Source organism: Hippocampus comes, unplaced genomic scaffold (genome assembly GCF_001891065.2).
Source record: "Hippocampus comes isolate QL1 unplaced genomic scaffold, H_comes_QL1_v1.1 scaffold86, whole genome shotgun sequence".
In the NCBI taxonomy this organism is placed as follows: Eukaryota; Metazoa; Chordata; class Actinopteri; order Syngnathiformes; family Syngnathidae; genus Hippocampus; species Hippocampus comes.
In genome coordinates this window covers 5193539-5210344 of record NW_017805882.1, presented here as the reverse complement: position 1 = coordinate 5210344, position 16806 = coordinate 5193539, and the positions used below count along the sequence as shown (strand labels likewise).

Genomic DNA, 16806 nt, shown 5'->3' with positions numbered 1-16806 from the left:
TGTTTTTGAAAGACAGTGTCACGCATTTTATGCCTCACACTGACAGATTTGAGCACGTACTTCCTGTTAGTTCTAAACTCCACCATGCTTTATGTTTCAACATATTATCCTCGCCCGAATAACACAAACTTCATAACATATCAGATATTAAATGCTGACATTGAGCTGTTCTGGAAGGTGGGGCATCCAAGGTAAAATGCAATTTTTGGGTTATAGACATATGATAGCTTGCTCGGCACAATAATTGCATGCTGTCATGGAAGAAATTGTGCTTAGAATAAAAAAATAAAACTAAAATAAAATAAATAAAAAAAACGTATTACCTGGCAATTGCACATGCATGCACAAATTGGTCCAGAACAGCGCGCAAACCCACAACCACACCCTCGCCCACACCCACACACAGACACGTAGCGTGAAATTGTTAAAGCACAGCTGCATTCAATGTTAACTGACTTTTTTTTTTTGCTGACTTTTGTTAATGTTGATGATTGTCAGTTAGTTCTCGTTAAAAAAAATGCCGCTTTCCACATCCTTTTGAATTTATAGTTTGCTTTGAAAAAAAAGGGTGATTTCACTGAACCATGAATATCAAAATAAGAAATTGTGTCTGTAATGCTGTTATAAACAAAGACACATCCCTCTTATAATTGTTTCAGTTATTTATTTTTGCTTTCGGAAAGATTTTTTTAAAATGGAATACAGATTATCGGCCAAATTATTGGTGGAAAAAATATTTGAAATTATTGATCGCCTTCGCATATTGTAAATCTCAGAAAGCTAGAATTTGAACAGGGGCGTAGTAGCGTAGCACCAAATTCTGGACCCCCAGAAAGGCTCCTTGAATGTCTCCACAGCCCAGCCAAAGCCCACCCACACTGCCCCACATACACATATACTGCAGTCTATCCCAAAGATGTTTTACAATGGTTTGTGAATTGTGCTGTTTTAAGTTTGAGCTCACAGGATTGGATAACAAAATGCATGCCTATCAATGACCCCGAAGGTAGACTATCACGAAACGATTATAATTTCTTCGGCACATGTACAGTAAATGTGCAAGGCCCTTTCAGATCTAGTTAATGCCATGACATCAACTTTTATTTTTTAATGATAATAAGCACCCACGTCATCAATGACATCTAACAAACATGTTTTAAAACTAGGAGGTTTCTAATAAGAGCAGAATGTATGACAAATAGAATGATTGTGCATAACTCTGGCGTGTTAATTGATACAGACCTCTTACGCTTCATGCACTCTGGGAGGCTAATGCATGTATTTCACCAAAAAGAGCCCTATAATTGGTTAGCAACAGCCAATCTCTGAATATGAATCCAAGGTCTTATTTTGACTATTTCTATTTCCATTCCAAAGAATATATCCTATCTGATCTCTCATTACTTTATTATTATCACTGTTCATTTTAAATTATTTACTTTTTAAACATTGGCTTTTTTCCCCCTTTTTAACCAAAATAAAATAGAAATAATTGAATTGAAATTCATTTCAATACAAACTTTCAAACACAAATAATACATTTCCACTCATTTTTTTTCATTTGTGGATTCAATTGAAATTTACTCCAGCACGTACAATAAGTAGCATAGCAAGTGTAGATGTCACTTTTTTCTCTAGCACTTTATATTAGAGCGCATAATGTTGGCAACATCAACATTACAGTATATTGTTGCTGTATTTTCAACAGAACCCCAGCTACAGATTCAGAGGGTTGTGGTGGATCTACCCGATTGGGTGGAGCCTGTGATAAGTTTATTCGTGATCCTGAATGTAAACGCTGACAAGCCATCATGAAATAACATGCTAACGACTTGATCCACATGACTGCGGTGGAATAAAAGAGTAGTCAAGTATTCCTGCATTGAACTGCCACTGAGACTTAAAGGAGAGCGTGACAAACGTTCACTCCCTCCTCCATGTCACATCCCCTCACACCAAACTTGGGCGATACCGTATGATTAAAACCAAAATTGCGCTATAGCGTTCGGACTGAACCCAGCCTCTCAAAAAGAAAACCCTTCTTTCCCAATCCCACCTCTCCTGGCAGCCTTGTACCTCAGCACACTGTTTATGCAACCATAAATGACTCGCGTTGAAACCATTTTGCATTTTTGCAAGGTTTTCAGACAGTCTCAATTTAATTAAAGCAACACTATTAATGAACGTGCACAGCAAATTGTACTTTATTTTAGCTATTTAGAACAGGGGTGTCAAACTCATTTTTTGTCGCGGGCCACCTTGTAGTTACGGTTTCCTTTGGAGGGCCGTTATGATTGTGAATTTTGTGAAAGCATACAAATGTTTAACCACCTCCAAATATTACATACACAGCGAACAACAAATAGATGGGTAACTAGTTTTGACATCAGAAGTCAAGAATAATGGATTGTGCAAACATTGTAATTCTTACATTATAGATGACAATTTGAAATTTTGGTTCAGACTTTAGCAAGCATCATGGAAGTTGACATGCTTGAATTGCTTTCGCAGGCCGCATAAAATGATGTGGCGGGCCAGAGCTGGCCCCTGGGCCTTGACTTTGACATCTGTGATTTAGAAGATGTTTTTATGACTGACATATGTAAATAAAAGCAAAAAAATCTTAACCACATTGTAACAGGGGCATGTTTGGAAAATCTTAATTCGGCAGTTGGACCTGCGGTATAAATCCAGCCTAAATGACCATTAAAAGTTTCTGAAATATGTTGTGTTTTTTGTTGTTGTTGTCACAAAAAAGAGATAACTGTGGCTTTAAAAGAATGAATTTAACTAAACATTCATTGTGGTAAATATAAGTCCTGTCCTGTTTCGTCCTTCCAAGCGATATGGCTCTAGATATTTACCAAAAACACTTTGAATGTAAATGTTAAACAAAACTTTTTTGGTGTGTTCTTTGTATGGTTTATATAATTCTTTGCGAAAATTAAGCAAAACAGTCTGTTGGGTCTGTTGGGTGTTGCATAAAAATATATAGGTCGGATCATTTTTGTTTGATCAAACAGCCCTGCTCAACGTTCACCTCTATTAATTTTTACTGGCCCTCGAAACATATTTATGTAAACAAGGGCTGTTTAGCTGAACTGCAGTTGGTTGTCATTGGGGACAAGAACTTTTACCTCAGCTTCCTTTCTTGTTGTGCATGCTGGCGGTGTGTTTGGAAGGCCCACTTCTGAGCTGCAAAGAAAATGCAACAAAACAGAGGAAGATTACGTGAGGGTTGTAGAAACAAACAAAGATATGACAGTTGGAAGGATGGAGAAACAAACAGGAAGACCAACCAGATGAAAACAAAAAGGGATTTTGTGACGAGATCATCTTACAGGAAGCACACGCTCTGATAATTTTGCCACTGACCTCTTGTGTGCAGGCGTGTGTGGGGGTGGGAGGGGAGACGACAAGAGCTCTGTTGGCCCCATCTGCATGTCATGTCCCTGGTTATGTGACCATGTGCAGCATCTGGCCCCACGCCAGCACCCAACACCCCTTTGTGGTGGCCACAGTGGCCGGTTGGGATCGGACTTTGATCCTAGGCCAACTATTCATCTCTAAAGGAAGAGGAAAAGCAAAAAAAAAAAAAAAAAAAAAAAAAAAGAATCCGGTAAACAGAAAAAAAGGGAGGGGGAGAAGGAATAAAAGTCAACCTCTACTGCCAATTATTGGAGGAACATCAAGGTCTTTCCTGCCTGTGTAAAAAGCAAGAGCAGAGAAGAGGGGAGCTGTTTGATGGTTTGATTCAGGTTAGTGGTGAGGCTGGTCAAGATTGAAGCTGACTTACAAGATGTGATCATTGCTGTGAACAGGTTTTGCATGTCTGCTATGACACATTAAAAAAAAAAAAGTTCAACATTCCCTTATTTAGGGCAGCATTGTGCAGTGGTTAGCACACGTGCCTCACATTTCTGAGGTTGGGGGTTTGAATCCGGGCTGCAGCCTTGCTGGAAGCAGTTTGCAAGTTTGCCTCATTGTTCTGTGGGTTTGCACTTTCTCCCACATTCCAAAAACATGCATGTTAAGTTCCATTTAAAACTAGAGCTGTCATGATGCCAATCATGTTGGTATCAGAATCGGTGCCAATCGAAACCTTTTGATATTTTTTCAAATTTATCACACAGCACAAAAACAAGCTTTTCTACTGCACATAATTTTCAACTGAAAAAAACAAAACAATTCAAAACACTGACATTTTCTTATTTCACTCAAAACACTTTTGGAACAGTGAAATAGAAGTCCAAACACTCGGTGCTCAGCGTTTTTTTAGAAAAGTTAGTACTGTAACTAAATAAAAACTATTATATCTGAACAATGAGAAAAAAAAACAAATTATTCACGACTATGGACGCAAGAACCCCTATTTTTCTTTCAACATTAGGTCTCTTCTCCTAACTCACTCGCTTGTCTACTATTGGGGTGCGGATTCTAGAGCGTCTGACTCAAGTCTATTTGCTGTTGTTCTTATCAGAGGAGGGCATATTGTTTATATTTATATATTTATGTCTGTCTTTTTATGCAGTTGTTTTACTGCCCTTATTTTTAGCTGTGTGTGTTTCAATGCACTACATATTTGCACTGTGGTTGAGAGGAAAGTAATTCCATCTGTGACGTATGTTGCACTCGGATCATATTTGACAATAAAGCTTGACTTGACTTGACATATTTAAAAATTTTGCCCTTTTGTCATTCAAAAACGGCCTGGGTACCTATAGGTCATGGTGTCAAACTCAAGGCCCGGGGGGCAGATTTGGCCCGCCACAACATTTTATGTGGCCCGCGAAAGCAAATAAACTTTCATGATGCTTGCTAAAATCTCTACCAACATTTCAAATTCTCATTTGTAATAAATAGGAGTGATACTGTAAACATTTTCTTGTGACCACACTCCTCATTACAGTAAGTTAAACAATAGGTGAATAAACCATGACTGTATTCTTGACTTCTTTATATCATGCTATTTTAAGTGCGCTTTCATCTGTAAATTTCACTGGTCTGCCAGTCTGCGAATCTGTCCGTCACCTGCCCCCACCAAAAAACACATCATAAGATAAGATAAGATAAGATATCCTTTATTTGTCCCACACTGGCGAAATTTACAGCCTTCAGCAGCAAGATTGTGGGTAGAAAGAAGAGAAAAGAAAACACAGTTCAATTAAGTGCAATATAAATACAAATATGGTTCAAGAGATGAAAAATCCAATGTGATTAAACTGGTTAATGGAGTGCACTATCAGTGTATCTATATCATACGGTGTATTCCCAAACACACGCTTAACTCACGTACATTTCACATACATTTATTTGCCAGTCTATTGAAATGTAAAAGTACAGTCAGCGGGGGCTTTGTTTGTTCGATAAGTTTTGATGATGCATTTCACAAAAGTGGGAAGAGTGAGTTTTCTGACCTCCGACCAGGAAAAGAGCCCTGGAATCCCCATGGAGAGACAGCCTGTGAATGACAAAACATAATTACAACAGCAAAATTGCTTTTATTTGGCAATTTCCAGCGAGTGACGTCATTTACAGAATGTCGCCAGTCAGTCATAGTAATGCATTGTTCATTGTCCTGTTAACTGCTCTTTGCCATTGTTATCAAGTTATTCGGAGAAATTCTTTGGTGCTGTGTGGCGATGCACTGTTCACATTCAGCTAAACAGTTGTTTGAGTGGCCAAAAGAAAACAATAGGGCAGGAACGTAAATGAACCAGAAAATTGGAACTGTTACAGTTTCGGTCTCACAAATCGAATGCATTTCATACCGGTGTCAACGAGCATTCCTTGTTACAGAAACTGAGAAGACCTCTGTTTTCTCAAACGGATTTGCAAGTAATCAATGAATAACTCTGGCTGTTGTTTTTAAAAACCTTCGATTCAAAGTATTATATGTGTACATGGATGTACTCCTGTACAAAAACATTCAAACTCTCAGGGTTTGCAACTAACAGTGCTGCCGATATAATGTGTGGAATGGCCGACAACGCAAGAGAACTATCTTAGCAATGACAATGTAAGACAACCACCCACTATAACGTGTGCTCTGAGTGCTAGCGGGAATACGTGGACTAAGTAGGTACTGTAATCCCATCATGTGCAATTGACAGCACGGCACAGCCTCAAATTGCAAACACTATTGCTAAGGTGATAACCGCACTCTATATAAGGTCTTGTCTCCACTCCATGTCCAGCCGCTCGAGGACAACATTTTCCGTTTCCTGAGCATCTGGCTCGTACATGTATTGTCCAACACACATCTTGCCAACAACCTCATCTTTCTCCAACTCTTCAAGCACGTGGATCCTCTCAGATAAATCTAAATATCGCTTTTCAATCGATTTCTGACTGGCTTTGTACACTTTCCATAGTGGGCCGCCCGGCTATTATTGTCTTGATATGACGTCACTCGTTTGTCGCTCGTCAGGATCTCACCTCGGAAAAACTATTACTTTGTCAAATGTACGAAATTGAAATGTTTTCTTAATGATTTATTTCATGTATTTTGTTTAATTACTGTACTTGTGACATCAAATTATTACATTTGGGATTTTCAAAAATTACACTTGACCATTGTATGTGAAAGTGTGAAAGACTGAATGAACGTTGGATGTCTACATGGGTGAAAATATCCTACGTTACCTACCAAATGTTACTTTAGCTGTATGCTAACTTCGGCTCATTTACGCAGGTGTTGGACCAGTGTTCATTAATGTGCATCGTCCCTTTCAAATAAAATGAATCAAAAAAAATTATGATGAAAAGTTCCACATTTTGGCTAGAGTTTGTATGTAACTGAGATATTATGAATAATGTATCACAATTTCCATGGCAATGCACATAATAAGAATAGTAATCGTCCCCTACATTAAGTGGGAAATTACATTTAGATACTCATTTCCTCATGGATTGCACAACCTAAGGTTGAAATGCACGGCCCGCCACTGCATTTCCACATGGATTGCACACAATGATCTTTCCACAAGTACATGCATTCATGGGAAAATGCCCAAGCCACACACAGTCATGAGCCGCTGGCTTCAATATTATTTCTATCCATCCATGTATTTATTTATTTTTACCACTTGTTTTGTTCAGGGTGACAGATAAACTCAAGCCTGTCCCAGTTGACTGGTGAGATCAGGAATATATGAAGGACAGGCAGCCAGTCAATCACAGGAGAAAATCACCACCAGCACTGGGGGAACATATACAAAAGGCACGAGCCAAGGTTCGAAGTAAGACCTTTGCGTTCTGAGGGCAATGTGCGGACCACGCTTTGATTGCCCTCAGTTGAGACAAATGAACTGATGAATTGATAGAAAGTAACCATAACTGTTCACACTTCCAAAGTAAGGTGCAAGCAGCAGCCATTACTTTTCATTCCAGCCTGTCAGACATCGACATCTATCTGGTGGGCTGAACACTTCATACACCACTTTTGTACTTCCTGTCTTCCTTCGTCCTTGAGGACAAAGGAAAAACAACAGACAATAGCACATGCATTGATCACCAAGGACGAGATTTTATTGTTTTGTCTCTTTGAGCCTCTCCTTCTGTTTTGTTGCCATCATTTTTCTTTCATGGTCAATTTTTTTTCTGCGTTCTCATGAGACCTCCCCAGCAAACAATTGAATATACTTTGTACAAACTGAACCGAAACATCAATTGAGTCTCCTCATTGTCCTATAAATGTGAGTCATTTGTCCTTGTCCTGTAAGAGATCGTTGTGAGAGTTATTTTTTTCTCTTCTTGCTTCATTGTAGTTTCTGATAAGAATGTAAAACAGGGAGATAAACCGACTGATATGCAAATTAATTCATTTGCCAGTGTAAGAAGACGAATAAATGCAAACAATGCACAGGAGATTTCTATGGACATACCATACTGACCTTTCAAAATATTGATCTAATGACACAGATATCAGAGTTGAAATTATTTTTCAGTATGTCAGCAATAGTTCCCTTTACGTACATTAACGCCCATAAGTGAGTGTTTTAATTTCAGGACCTGCGTTCGTGCCATGTTGGAGCATGAGGCTAAAACATTTATATCATTAATGCCCGCTGAGTCAACCCCAGACAGCTTGATGTCTGCCAAAATAAAAATATTTAAATGAAATGATGACTGTTTGCAACTGTCCACTCTAGTTCTGGACTTAGCTAATAAAAGACAAGGGCTAAACAACAAAAGAAATAAAAACAGTATTTTGTCATTCTTGGACGACGGCACCCAACTCGGGAACGACCTCCAAGCGGTGTTGGGTGTGCCTTTGGGCTACGAATAGTTCCCAGTCAACAGCCGACAACTGGGTCTGCAGGTCCTCGGGTCACTGTGGCTTTAGGAGCCGCTTTGGGACCCAGTTGGAGGTTGCACAACAGCAACAGCAACAGCATGAACAATCAAGAAAAAAAAAAGAAGAGATGATTGTCATACGGCTTGATTACGTGTAGTTTTCCATCTGCCCGTGTTACTGTGGCTGAGGTACGTCTTCCTTATCATTTCAAAGTTTAGACTTCTTGTAGGTTTTTCATTGCTTGTGGGATCGAGTTCTTTATCACTGTACCAGTTACACATTATATTCAGTCTCTACACCTCGTGCCCTGGTGAAGAAACTCTCACAATACGCTATTGTGCCAGCAGTCAAGATTTCAGACAGATGTTTGATGACCAATGTTTCTACTCATCCTTCTGAGTCCTGCATCTGACGTCATGTTTTGGTTCTGTGCTGTTTACTTTTTTTTCCTTTTCTTTTCTTTTTCCAGTCGTGACTGCTGGAGGGAGGGTGCTGCTGTTCCACACCTGCGGCCTATTTGCAACAGGTGGAGATTTAAGCTTGGCCATGGCAGAACGGAGTCATCAAATTTGTTTTTGTTTTTTTTGCTTCGCTACTCATCACCTGGACTGTTATACTGTTATTTAGTATTTTTTTCAAGGTGTTGCGGACACCACTATGTTGAGTAGTTTTGTTCCATTCAAGTAGCATTTTGGCTGTGATTATAATTTCCCAGTTTAATGTCTCTCTTTCAAATCTGCCCTCCAGTGTCATTTCTATGTTCTCTTTATTTGGACTCACGATGCACGTTTTTACCATCGTTGTCCTTCGGTCAACTGTTTGTTGTCCACATCATGCACATTTTGTTGTTAAATTGAACAACACTGAACATTCGGCAAACCCCCTGGCTGCCCATCTTTAAAACCCGCCTCAAAACTCACTTGTATTCTTTGGCATTTGATTCAGCATGACTCAGATTTGATCTTAGTTTTACTGTTTGGTGCCTACAACCATCTTTGTTACTGATTATCGCTTTATTGTTGTATATATGTTAGTTGCTCCATGTGCAGTACTTTGTATGCAGTGATGTCTGTTTGAAAGTGCTCCATAAATACAGTTGAGTTGAGTTATGTTAAATTGAAGATCATTCACTCAGCTAGACAGCTGCCTTTTTTGGTATACAATATGCATTCACACATAACACCTGCAAAACTAGGCCATGTTCACAAGGAAACTTCATCCATCCATCCATCCATTTTCTGAACCGCTTTATCCTCACAAGAGTCGCGGGGGGTGATGGAACCTATCCCAGCCGTCTTCGGGCACTAGGCGGGGGACACCCTGAACCGGTTGCCAGCCAATCGCAGGGCACACAGAGACGAACAACCATTCGCGCTCACACTCACACCGAGGGACAATTTTTTGAGAACTCAGTCAGCCTGCCATGCATGTTCTTGGAACGTGGGAGGAAACCGGAGTACCCGGAGAAAACCCATGCTGGCCCGGGGAGAACATGCAAACTCCACACAAGGAGGACGGCGCTGGAGTTGAACCTCTGCACCGTGAGGTCAAGGTACTAACCACTGGACCTCCGGGCCGCCCTAAACGGTAACTCCATTCATAAAATGATCATCAGCATCATCCTCATCATCATCATAATCTCGTAAACATGGAATCAGTTCAAGAAATGTGTGTGTCCACAAGAAGATGCTGAATATAATGAAAGGCTGCAATTTACAAGCCTAAGTCTAGAGTGGTGCTGTGGTCAACGGAAAACAGAGAAGAAGCCTGAACACCAAAGAAGAAGAAAAATTAGTGAAAAATAAGAATCAGTGAGATAGGTGCGACAAAGGCCAGTGTTTCAACAGAATCATGGTATATGTAAGGCTCAGGTAACAACCAATGGGTCATCTTCAGACAACCAGTGAGCCGTGATTGGTTGTTACCTGAGCCCTGAGCAACTGTGATGTCATTTTCAGTTGACAGAAAGTGGCAAAATGGCCGCCCCCCACAGATGACGAAAAATAGGTGGATTTTGCTGCTTCACTCATATTCCACAAGCGCAATATGATTCACAATTACATGTTCAGACTAATGAAGGGGCATAGAATATGTTAATAGAGTATAAAGAACATTTTTGGGTTTACTTCCCCTTTAAAGCCATATTCAAATGAAAATCTAGCACAAAGACAGATGGTTCGATGTTGGTTGAATAAGAACTGTTTACAATTTCTTACTTTTCTAAATTATTTAACCACATAAATAGGTACAGTAAATGTGCCACTTGAAACAACCATTTACAAGTATAAATTCAAATTAATCACAAATTTAGTTGAAAACAATTCCGTCAAATGTCAATGTACTAAAATTTTTTTATAAGAATAACTGATGTTTTATATTTTCCAGCTATTTCTAAACCATGTCAAATATTAATGTCATATGAAGCTAGAGATTTTATTGTACCTAAATACACTGATTTAATTCCCGAAATTTTGGATATACATTTTACCTTTCCCTGTTTTTCTTTAGGAGTTGCTCTTGAAGTCTTTTGCAGATTTGGCTACCATTTTATTTTTACTCGAATTAATATAATGTTGTGGTGTCACAACAATATGATGTGGGCAGGGAGCCCAAATGTGCCTAATAAGTTCAAATAAGTTCAGAAAAGGTCAAAAAATGAAGTACTGTATCACTGGTCTGGGAAGCAGAAATGTAATGTCCTAACATGACCTGAGTATGCAGGGTCTCATAAACCGAGTCCGAAACAGAAATGTCGATGTCTGCTTTCTCAGTCACCAAAAATTCGTGTTGTTATGAAAGGACTCCAAACAGATCCTTAAAAATTAGTTTCAAGTTCAAAATCATGCATGACTGGCCCTCAGAAATGTAAATGATAATGGTGACTTTTTTTTTCAGTGTAAAGAAAGAAAAACAGATTAACAGACATCAAAGAAGTAAAAAAAAATCAATTTCATAATAAACTCAGGATGAACACACCCACACATTCAGATAGTAGACTTACATGTTTGCATATGTTCAAATAAACACACACACACACACACACACACACACACACACACACACACACACACACACACACACACACATCAATGTCCACCTCCCATATCCATGAAGATGCGATTGTAGGAACATCTTTGATCTTTTTTTTCCTATTCAATGAGATTGGCTGCCGGTACACGTAATCCATGACTGACATAATATGATTTATTAGTATCGCTAAATGGCAGAGAAAACCAGCTGACAGAAATGAATAAGGTAGCAAAGAAATGAACAGGACGAAGGTCTGGAAGAAGATAGTGGAGGTGGAAGTCGAACCTGGCAGCAAAATAAACAAATCATCAAATTATCTTTTGAGGCATATTGTGACAGTAAAACAAACTGAGCACAATCTGTAGCTGCTCACCACACTAGTTTTTCATCTGCATTTATGAAAAAACAAAAAACAAAACAATAACAACAACAACACAACACAGCCAGTAACCCTGTTGTGACCTTCTTGTCTGAATTTAGTTCAGCCCAGATGTACAGTTGAAATGCTTCCATTTGACACTACTTCACGAGACCTCGTGAATTGGACTGCCGACTTTCCTTAAAAAATGATTGCAGCACATTGGCCTAAAAACTAAAATTGCAGCTGGTGTCAAGGTGAAGCCTACATGTGCATGTGCATGTACGGTTAGTTAGTCTCAAGGCTGCAAGCTAGAAACAATCATCTGATTGCATCTGAGTTATGCAATCATTTTGAGAGACAAAAGCAAGACTCAAGTAAAAACCGGTGTTGCAAATATTCTGAAATGGGAGTCACATGCAGTGGAAGCTCTGAAGTTGAATGCACCTGAGGTTATACAGGTTTTTATATATATGTATATACTGTATATAGAAGAAGAGATGAAGCAGAACAGCCAGAGTGTGAGAGTGAGTGGGAGTGGGAGAGGGGGAGAGGGAGAGAGAGAGAGAGATACAGAGAGATACAGAGAGAGTAGATGAATCCTCAGAATTATTGCAGCTGTTTTACAGTTCGGGGCACACAGTCTTAATCAAAAGATACATTAGCAAGCAACCACTTTTACTTTTACATTTTCCCTATTTTCTGTCATGTAACAGAGCAAACCAGTAACTGAATCATGATCACTTCATGGAAACCAATAATTGTCACTTAAAGCGTTTAAAACAAGAACACTGATTCAGTCAATACAGCCTTTCATGTCGCTATGATGCGCACACATTGAGAGATTTCAATTTGACATCCTGTAAATAATCATAATCATTTGCACCTTCAGCCATCCTAAACAGCTATGATTAGGACCAAATCATTTACCGCATTTTCCGCACTAAAAGGCGCACCTAAAAGCCTTCCATTTTCTTAAAAGCTCATAGCGTGCCTTAAAAGCTGATGCGCCTTGTGTTTGGTCATTATGGTAATATGTCAACCCCAAAATGGCTCCTTGCTAGAGACATGCTTACAACGCAGAGTTCAAACTTAAGGCGATTGGTTTCGCAGTTAAACACGGAAATAGAGCAGCGGCAAGAGAGTTCAACGTTAATGAGTCAATGTTATAACTTGCTGTTGGTTAAGTGAACTGTGTCACTGCTTTATTAAATAAGTTTTACTGACATCTAATCGTCGCTCTATAAATCAGGGTGTAGTGTAGTGTTCTGTTGGCATTTCTTTAAGCGTAGCACCATCTAGTGGATGCATTGTAGATTGCATCTTATAATGAGGTGCGTCCAATATATGAAAAACATTACAAAATAGGCCATTCATTGAAGGTGCGCCTCATAATCCAGTGCACCTTTTAGCGTGGAAAATATGGTTATTGATTCAGTGAAAATTATTTTGAAGAAAATATTCAAGATTCTTTACCCCTTGTCAATATTCCATACCTCACTATCATTTGATGTCTTCAGTACAGAGAGTTCTCGGCTGTGACCTTGAAGCCACACACTCACACACACACACACACACACACACACACACACACACACACACACACACACACACACACACACACACTACACTCGCACACCTCAGATTTCCATCTGCTTGCACTTACATTGATGTTAGTCTTATTCTCTCTCGCTCACTCGTCTCTCTTGGTCCCGAGTTCTCTTCCTCCCTTTGTTGTCCCCGTTGTTGTTTCCATGTCTTTGAAACTTAAAAATATCCCAGCCGATTGTGTTCTGTACATTTTGTTACCATGGTGATTGCCACGTAGAGCAAGCAAAGCGAGAGAAAGCGCATGTTTGCATCTATAATGCGTGTTCATGTGCCAATTGCAGTGCTATCAGCCGTGCACAGCCACCTTAGGAGTTTAATGCAAGAAACGGCAAGAAAAAGAAAAACACCCACCATCACCTCTACTCCCTTTATGCTTGTCTCATCTTTCTCATTTTCCCTTCATTCCTATCATTCTCCACTAACCGGGTCTCTAAATATCATCCATCACTCTGCTGTTACACCTCAAGGTGACAAGGACGGTGGCAAAAGAACAAGGAAGGAAGAAAAAGAAGACCTCAGGAGAGAAACAAGTTGGGTCTTAAAATGAATATTATTATTGTGACATTTAGGTGCCCTCAGACATCAAGGGCTCTCGTGGCTTTATTCACAAACCATTTTGCCCCATGCACATTTCAAGAAGAATGTGGCATTCACCAACGTGTTTTCTGAAAAAAAACTCCACAGAATACTAGTCGTGGGAAATGACACCTGACATTATTTAATTTTAGGTGATGCTATTGTTGCATCATGTGTTAGGATGTGAATACCAGTATATCCTCGTGACTGATTAGTAAATTTTTATTTGTAGTTATTTCGTTTTTGTTTTTCTCAAACAATTTCTTTAAGGGAATTCAGTGATGAAACACGGAATACAAATCATTGAATCATGAATGCTTTTAATTCTTACTCATAGTTAAAAATGAAGAGTTTGGATTCTGAAAGCAAAAGGTCATGTTCAGAGTACCGCTTGAGAGTATTGAGGTGCCCATGCGCCAGGCATCACCTCTCCAGATGAAGTGGTGGAGCATTTTTGTTCTCTCATTTCAATTTGACATCACTCGGTGCATGCCTGCATGTGCGCAACGTGGTCCTCTGTGTAGTGGGCAACACCAAATATACAACAGAGTGTCATGATCCTCTGAGTTATGTTTTCTTTCTTCTGACAGTTGGCTCTTCCCTCTGTTTTTCCTTTTTTTGTTCTTCCAGATGCCAAACAATTTATTCCTGCCTACTCCATCAGCATTGCATGCGGCTCCTACTGATCTTTTGCCCCCTCCCCCCCCCAGCCCATCCAGCGCATGGGCCCACATTGCATTAGATTTTGTAACTGACTAACCTCCTCCGAGAAGTAATAGTCATCCTTCCGATTGTGGCCCACTTTTCAAAGATGACGCACTTCATTGTCTTGCTCAAAAGCTCCCTTTCGGGTTTAAGCTTGCCAATTTCCGAGTGCGCTACATTTTGCGGGTCCATGGCATCCCCCCTCTGACAGAAGTCCAGAGATACTTGCACAGTCTGCCCCAATGGCCAGATGTCACCAAGACATATATGACATTGATTTTTAGTGTATTGATTGTATTGTATTGTATCGATTTTGATTAAGATCCTGAAAAATGGGCAATCCAGCCAGGTACATTGAGTTATTTTCAAAGTGCTCCAAAACAGATGCATATTATTGAAAATGAATGTTAGTTTCGTTTTCCTGAGGAAAGTGAACTTGTAAGTGAAAAGTGGACCACCTTGATGCTACAGGTCCTTGAACCTAACATACATGTTTTTTCAGAGTGTCCATCCACACAGAGTGAAAATCGCCACATGTGCTCCCACCCACTAGTTCCATATTTCTTTTATAGCCCATCCAGGCATCCATTTTCGATACCGCTTATCCTGTGCACGCTCACAAGGTGCTGTGTCCTATCCCAGCCGACTTTGGATGAAAAGCGGAATACACGACTCAAATCCCGCCCCCACACACTGTTAGCATAAAATGTTTTTTGCCTCTTTGCTCGTTTGTTTACACATACGTAAAGGGTCTTTGGACCTCATTCGTAATACACGCATAGAAATGTTTTTTGCGCAGCGTCAGATTCATCACACAAGCGCACTGGCCCATTTTATTCGCACCTCTGTGCATATGTTAATGACTCCGATTTCATTTTAAATGATGAATTATGCCTGCGGCGCTTCAATCTGCATAAACCTCGCCCCTATTTTCCAGGTAAAAGCCATTTTGATCCATCTCAGCCAATGCGCGGGGGGGGGGTTAAAGTTGCGAGAGATGGCGCAAAACATTCATCAGTTTCTTTATCCTGATCTGATTTTCAGAAAGTTGCTTTCATCAGATAGCTTGCTCAAGACAGAACATTGACAATAGGGTCATCCCCAGACCTCATTTAGTGGGACACGTGCACCAGTATTAATGAAGTTAAATTCATTGAGTTTGACATTGAGTTAAATTCTTAACTGGACAATTTTAGAGGCAATTGACTCTTCAATGTCATCAGTTCAAAGGTGACAAAACACTGTGGTTTAAGTGGAGGTGAGACACATACGGGCGCACGCACACACAAGCACATCCAATATCCATCAAGATGTCCCTGTAGCCCTGTCACCATCCTCAGCGAGCTGATAAACTTCTGTTCTGTCCACAAATCTAATTACCGCACCAGCACTGCCATCACCGTTTCTGATACCTTGGCGTAACCTCTCTTTCTCCTTCAGCAACCAATCCCCTCAAACAAACTTGTCTAATGAAAATACATTCCTGGCTTTGGCTGATTTAGCAGATTTCACCTCACATTCTCATTTCTCCTTGGCACTCGCTCTGTGTGTGTGTGTGTGTGTGTGTGTGTGTGTGTGTGTGTGTGTGTGTGTGTGTGTGTGTGTTGAGTAGAACTTGTAGTAGCCCGAAATGCTGACGTTGGAGCACTGAGCATTTCTGTGTGCATTTTAGAATGAGGTTTGCACTGTATCTCCAAACAGCTTAGTGGTAGTTCGAAAGGGTGGGAATTGAGATAGAAGAAGAAAGACAGTTGGATTTTGCGTAGGAGCTAGGTGATGATTGGCGGATATAAAAGCAAAGCATGCTGGGAGAAACTAAAGATTCCAAGTCACTTTATGTATTGTATCTTCTACGATTATAATGTGTCACTATGAGGCGTGGGAAATATAACTGGTATTGCAGCTATCTGATAAAAACCCAGTTTGTCCATTTATTCTCAGTGAATTGTGACTTCCTGTTTTCTTCTCTATGTTGTGTCAACACAGCCTAACCGAGTGACCATTGAGGTATCTATCAAACACATACTTTTGCTTGAGACAGCACCAAGCTATTTGTTGCTGTTAATCGCAAAAAGAACAAACAAGAGCCGAATAAATTCTTAATCATCAAGGTCAGAGAGTACATAGGGGCATTCCCCAACAGAAATTTGCCCCGGGCCCTTATTAATCTTGAAATGTGGGAAAAGATGCATTCCTTCGTACAAAATTAATATGTGAACAACACAAA

General features: G+C 39.8%; 1 long non-coding RNA gene across 2 annotated transcripts in view; it reads right to left on the bottom strand.

Moving 5' to 3' along the window:
- Positions 1–2539: 2539 nt before the first annotated feature.
- LOC109527270 (uncharacterized) overlaps positions 2540–16806 on the bottom strand; it is a 29513-nt gene continuing 15246 nt past the window's right edge. The window contains exons 1-3 of one of the 2 annotated variants that reach the window (XR_002170501.1): positions 13354–13421; positions 3376–3566; positions 2540–3195 (exon numbers count right to left, since the gene is read on the bottom strand). This is a non-coding gene — a long non-coding RNA (uncharacterized LOC109527270). Of the gene's footprint in view, positions 3196–3375; positions 3567–13353; positions 13422–16806 lie in introns of those variants that run through there. The other variant, XR_002170500.1, reaches the window with a different exon arrangement.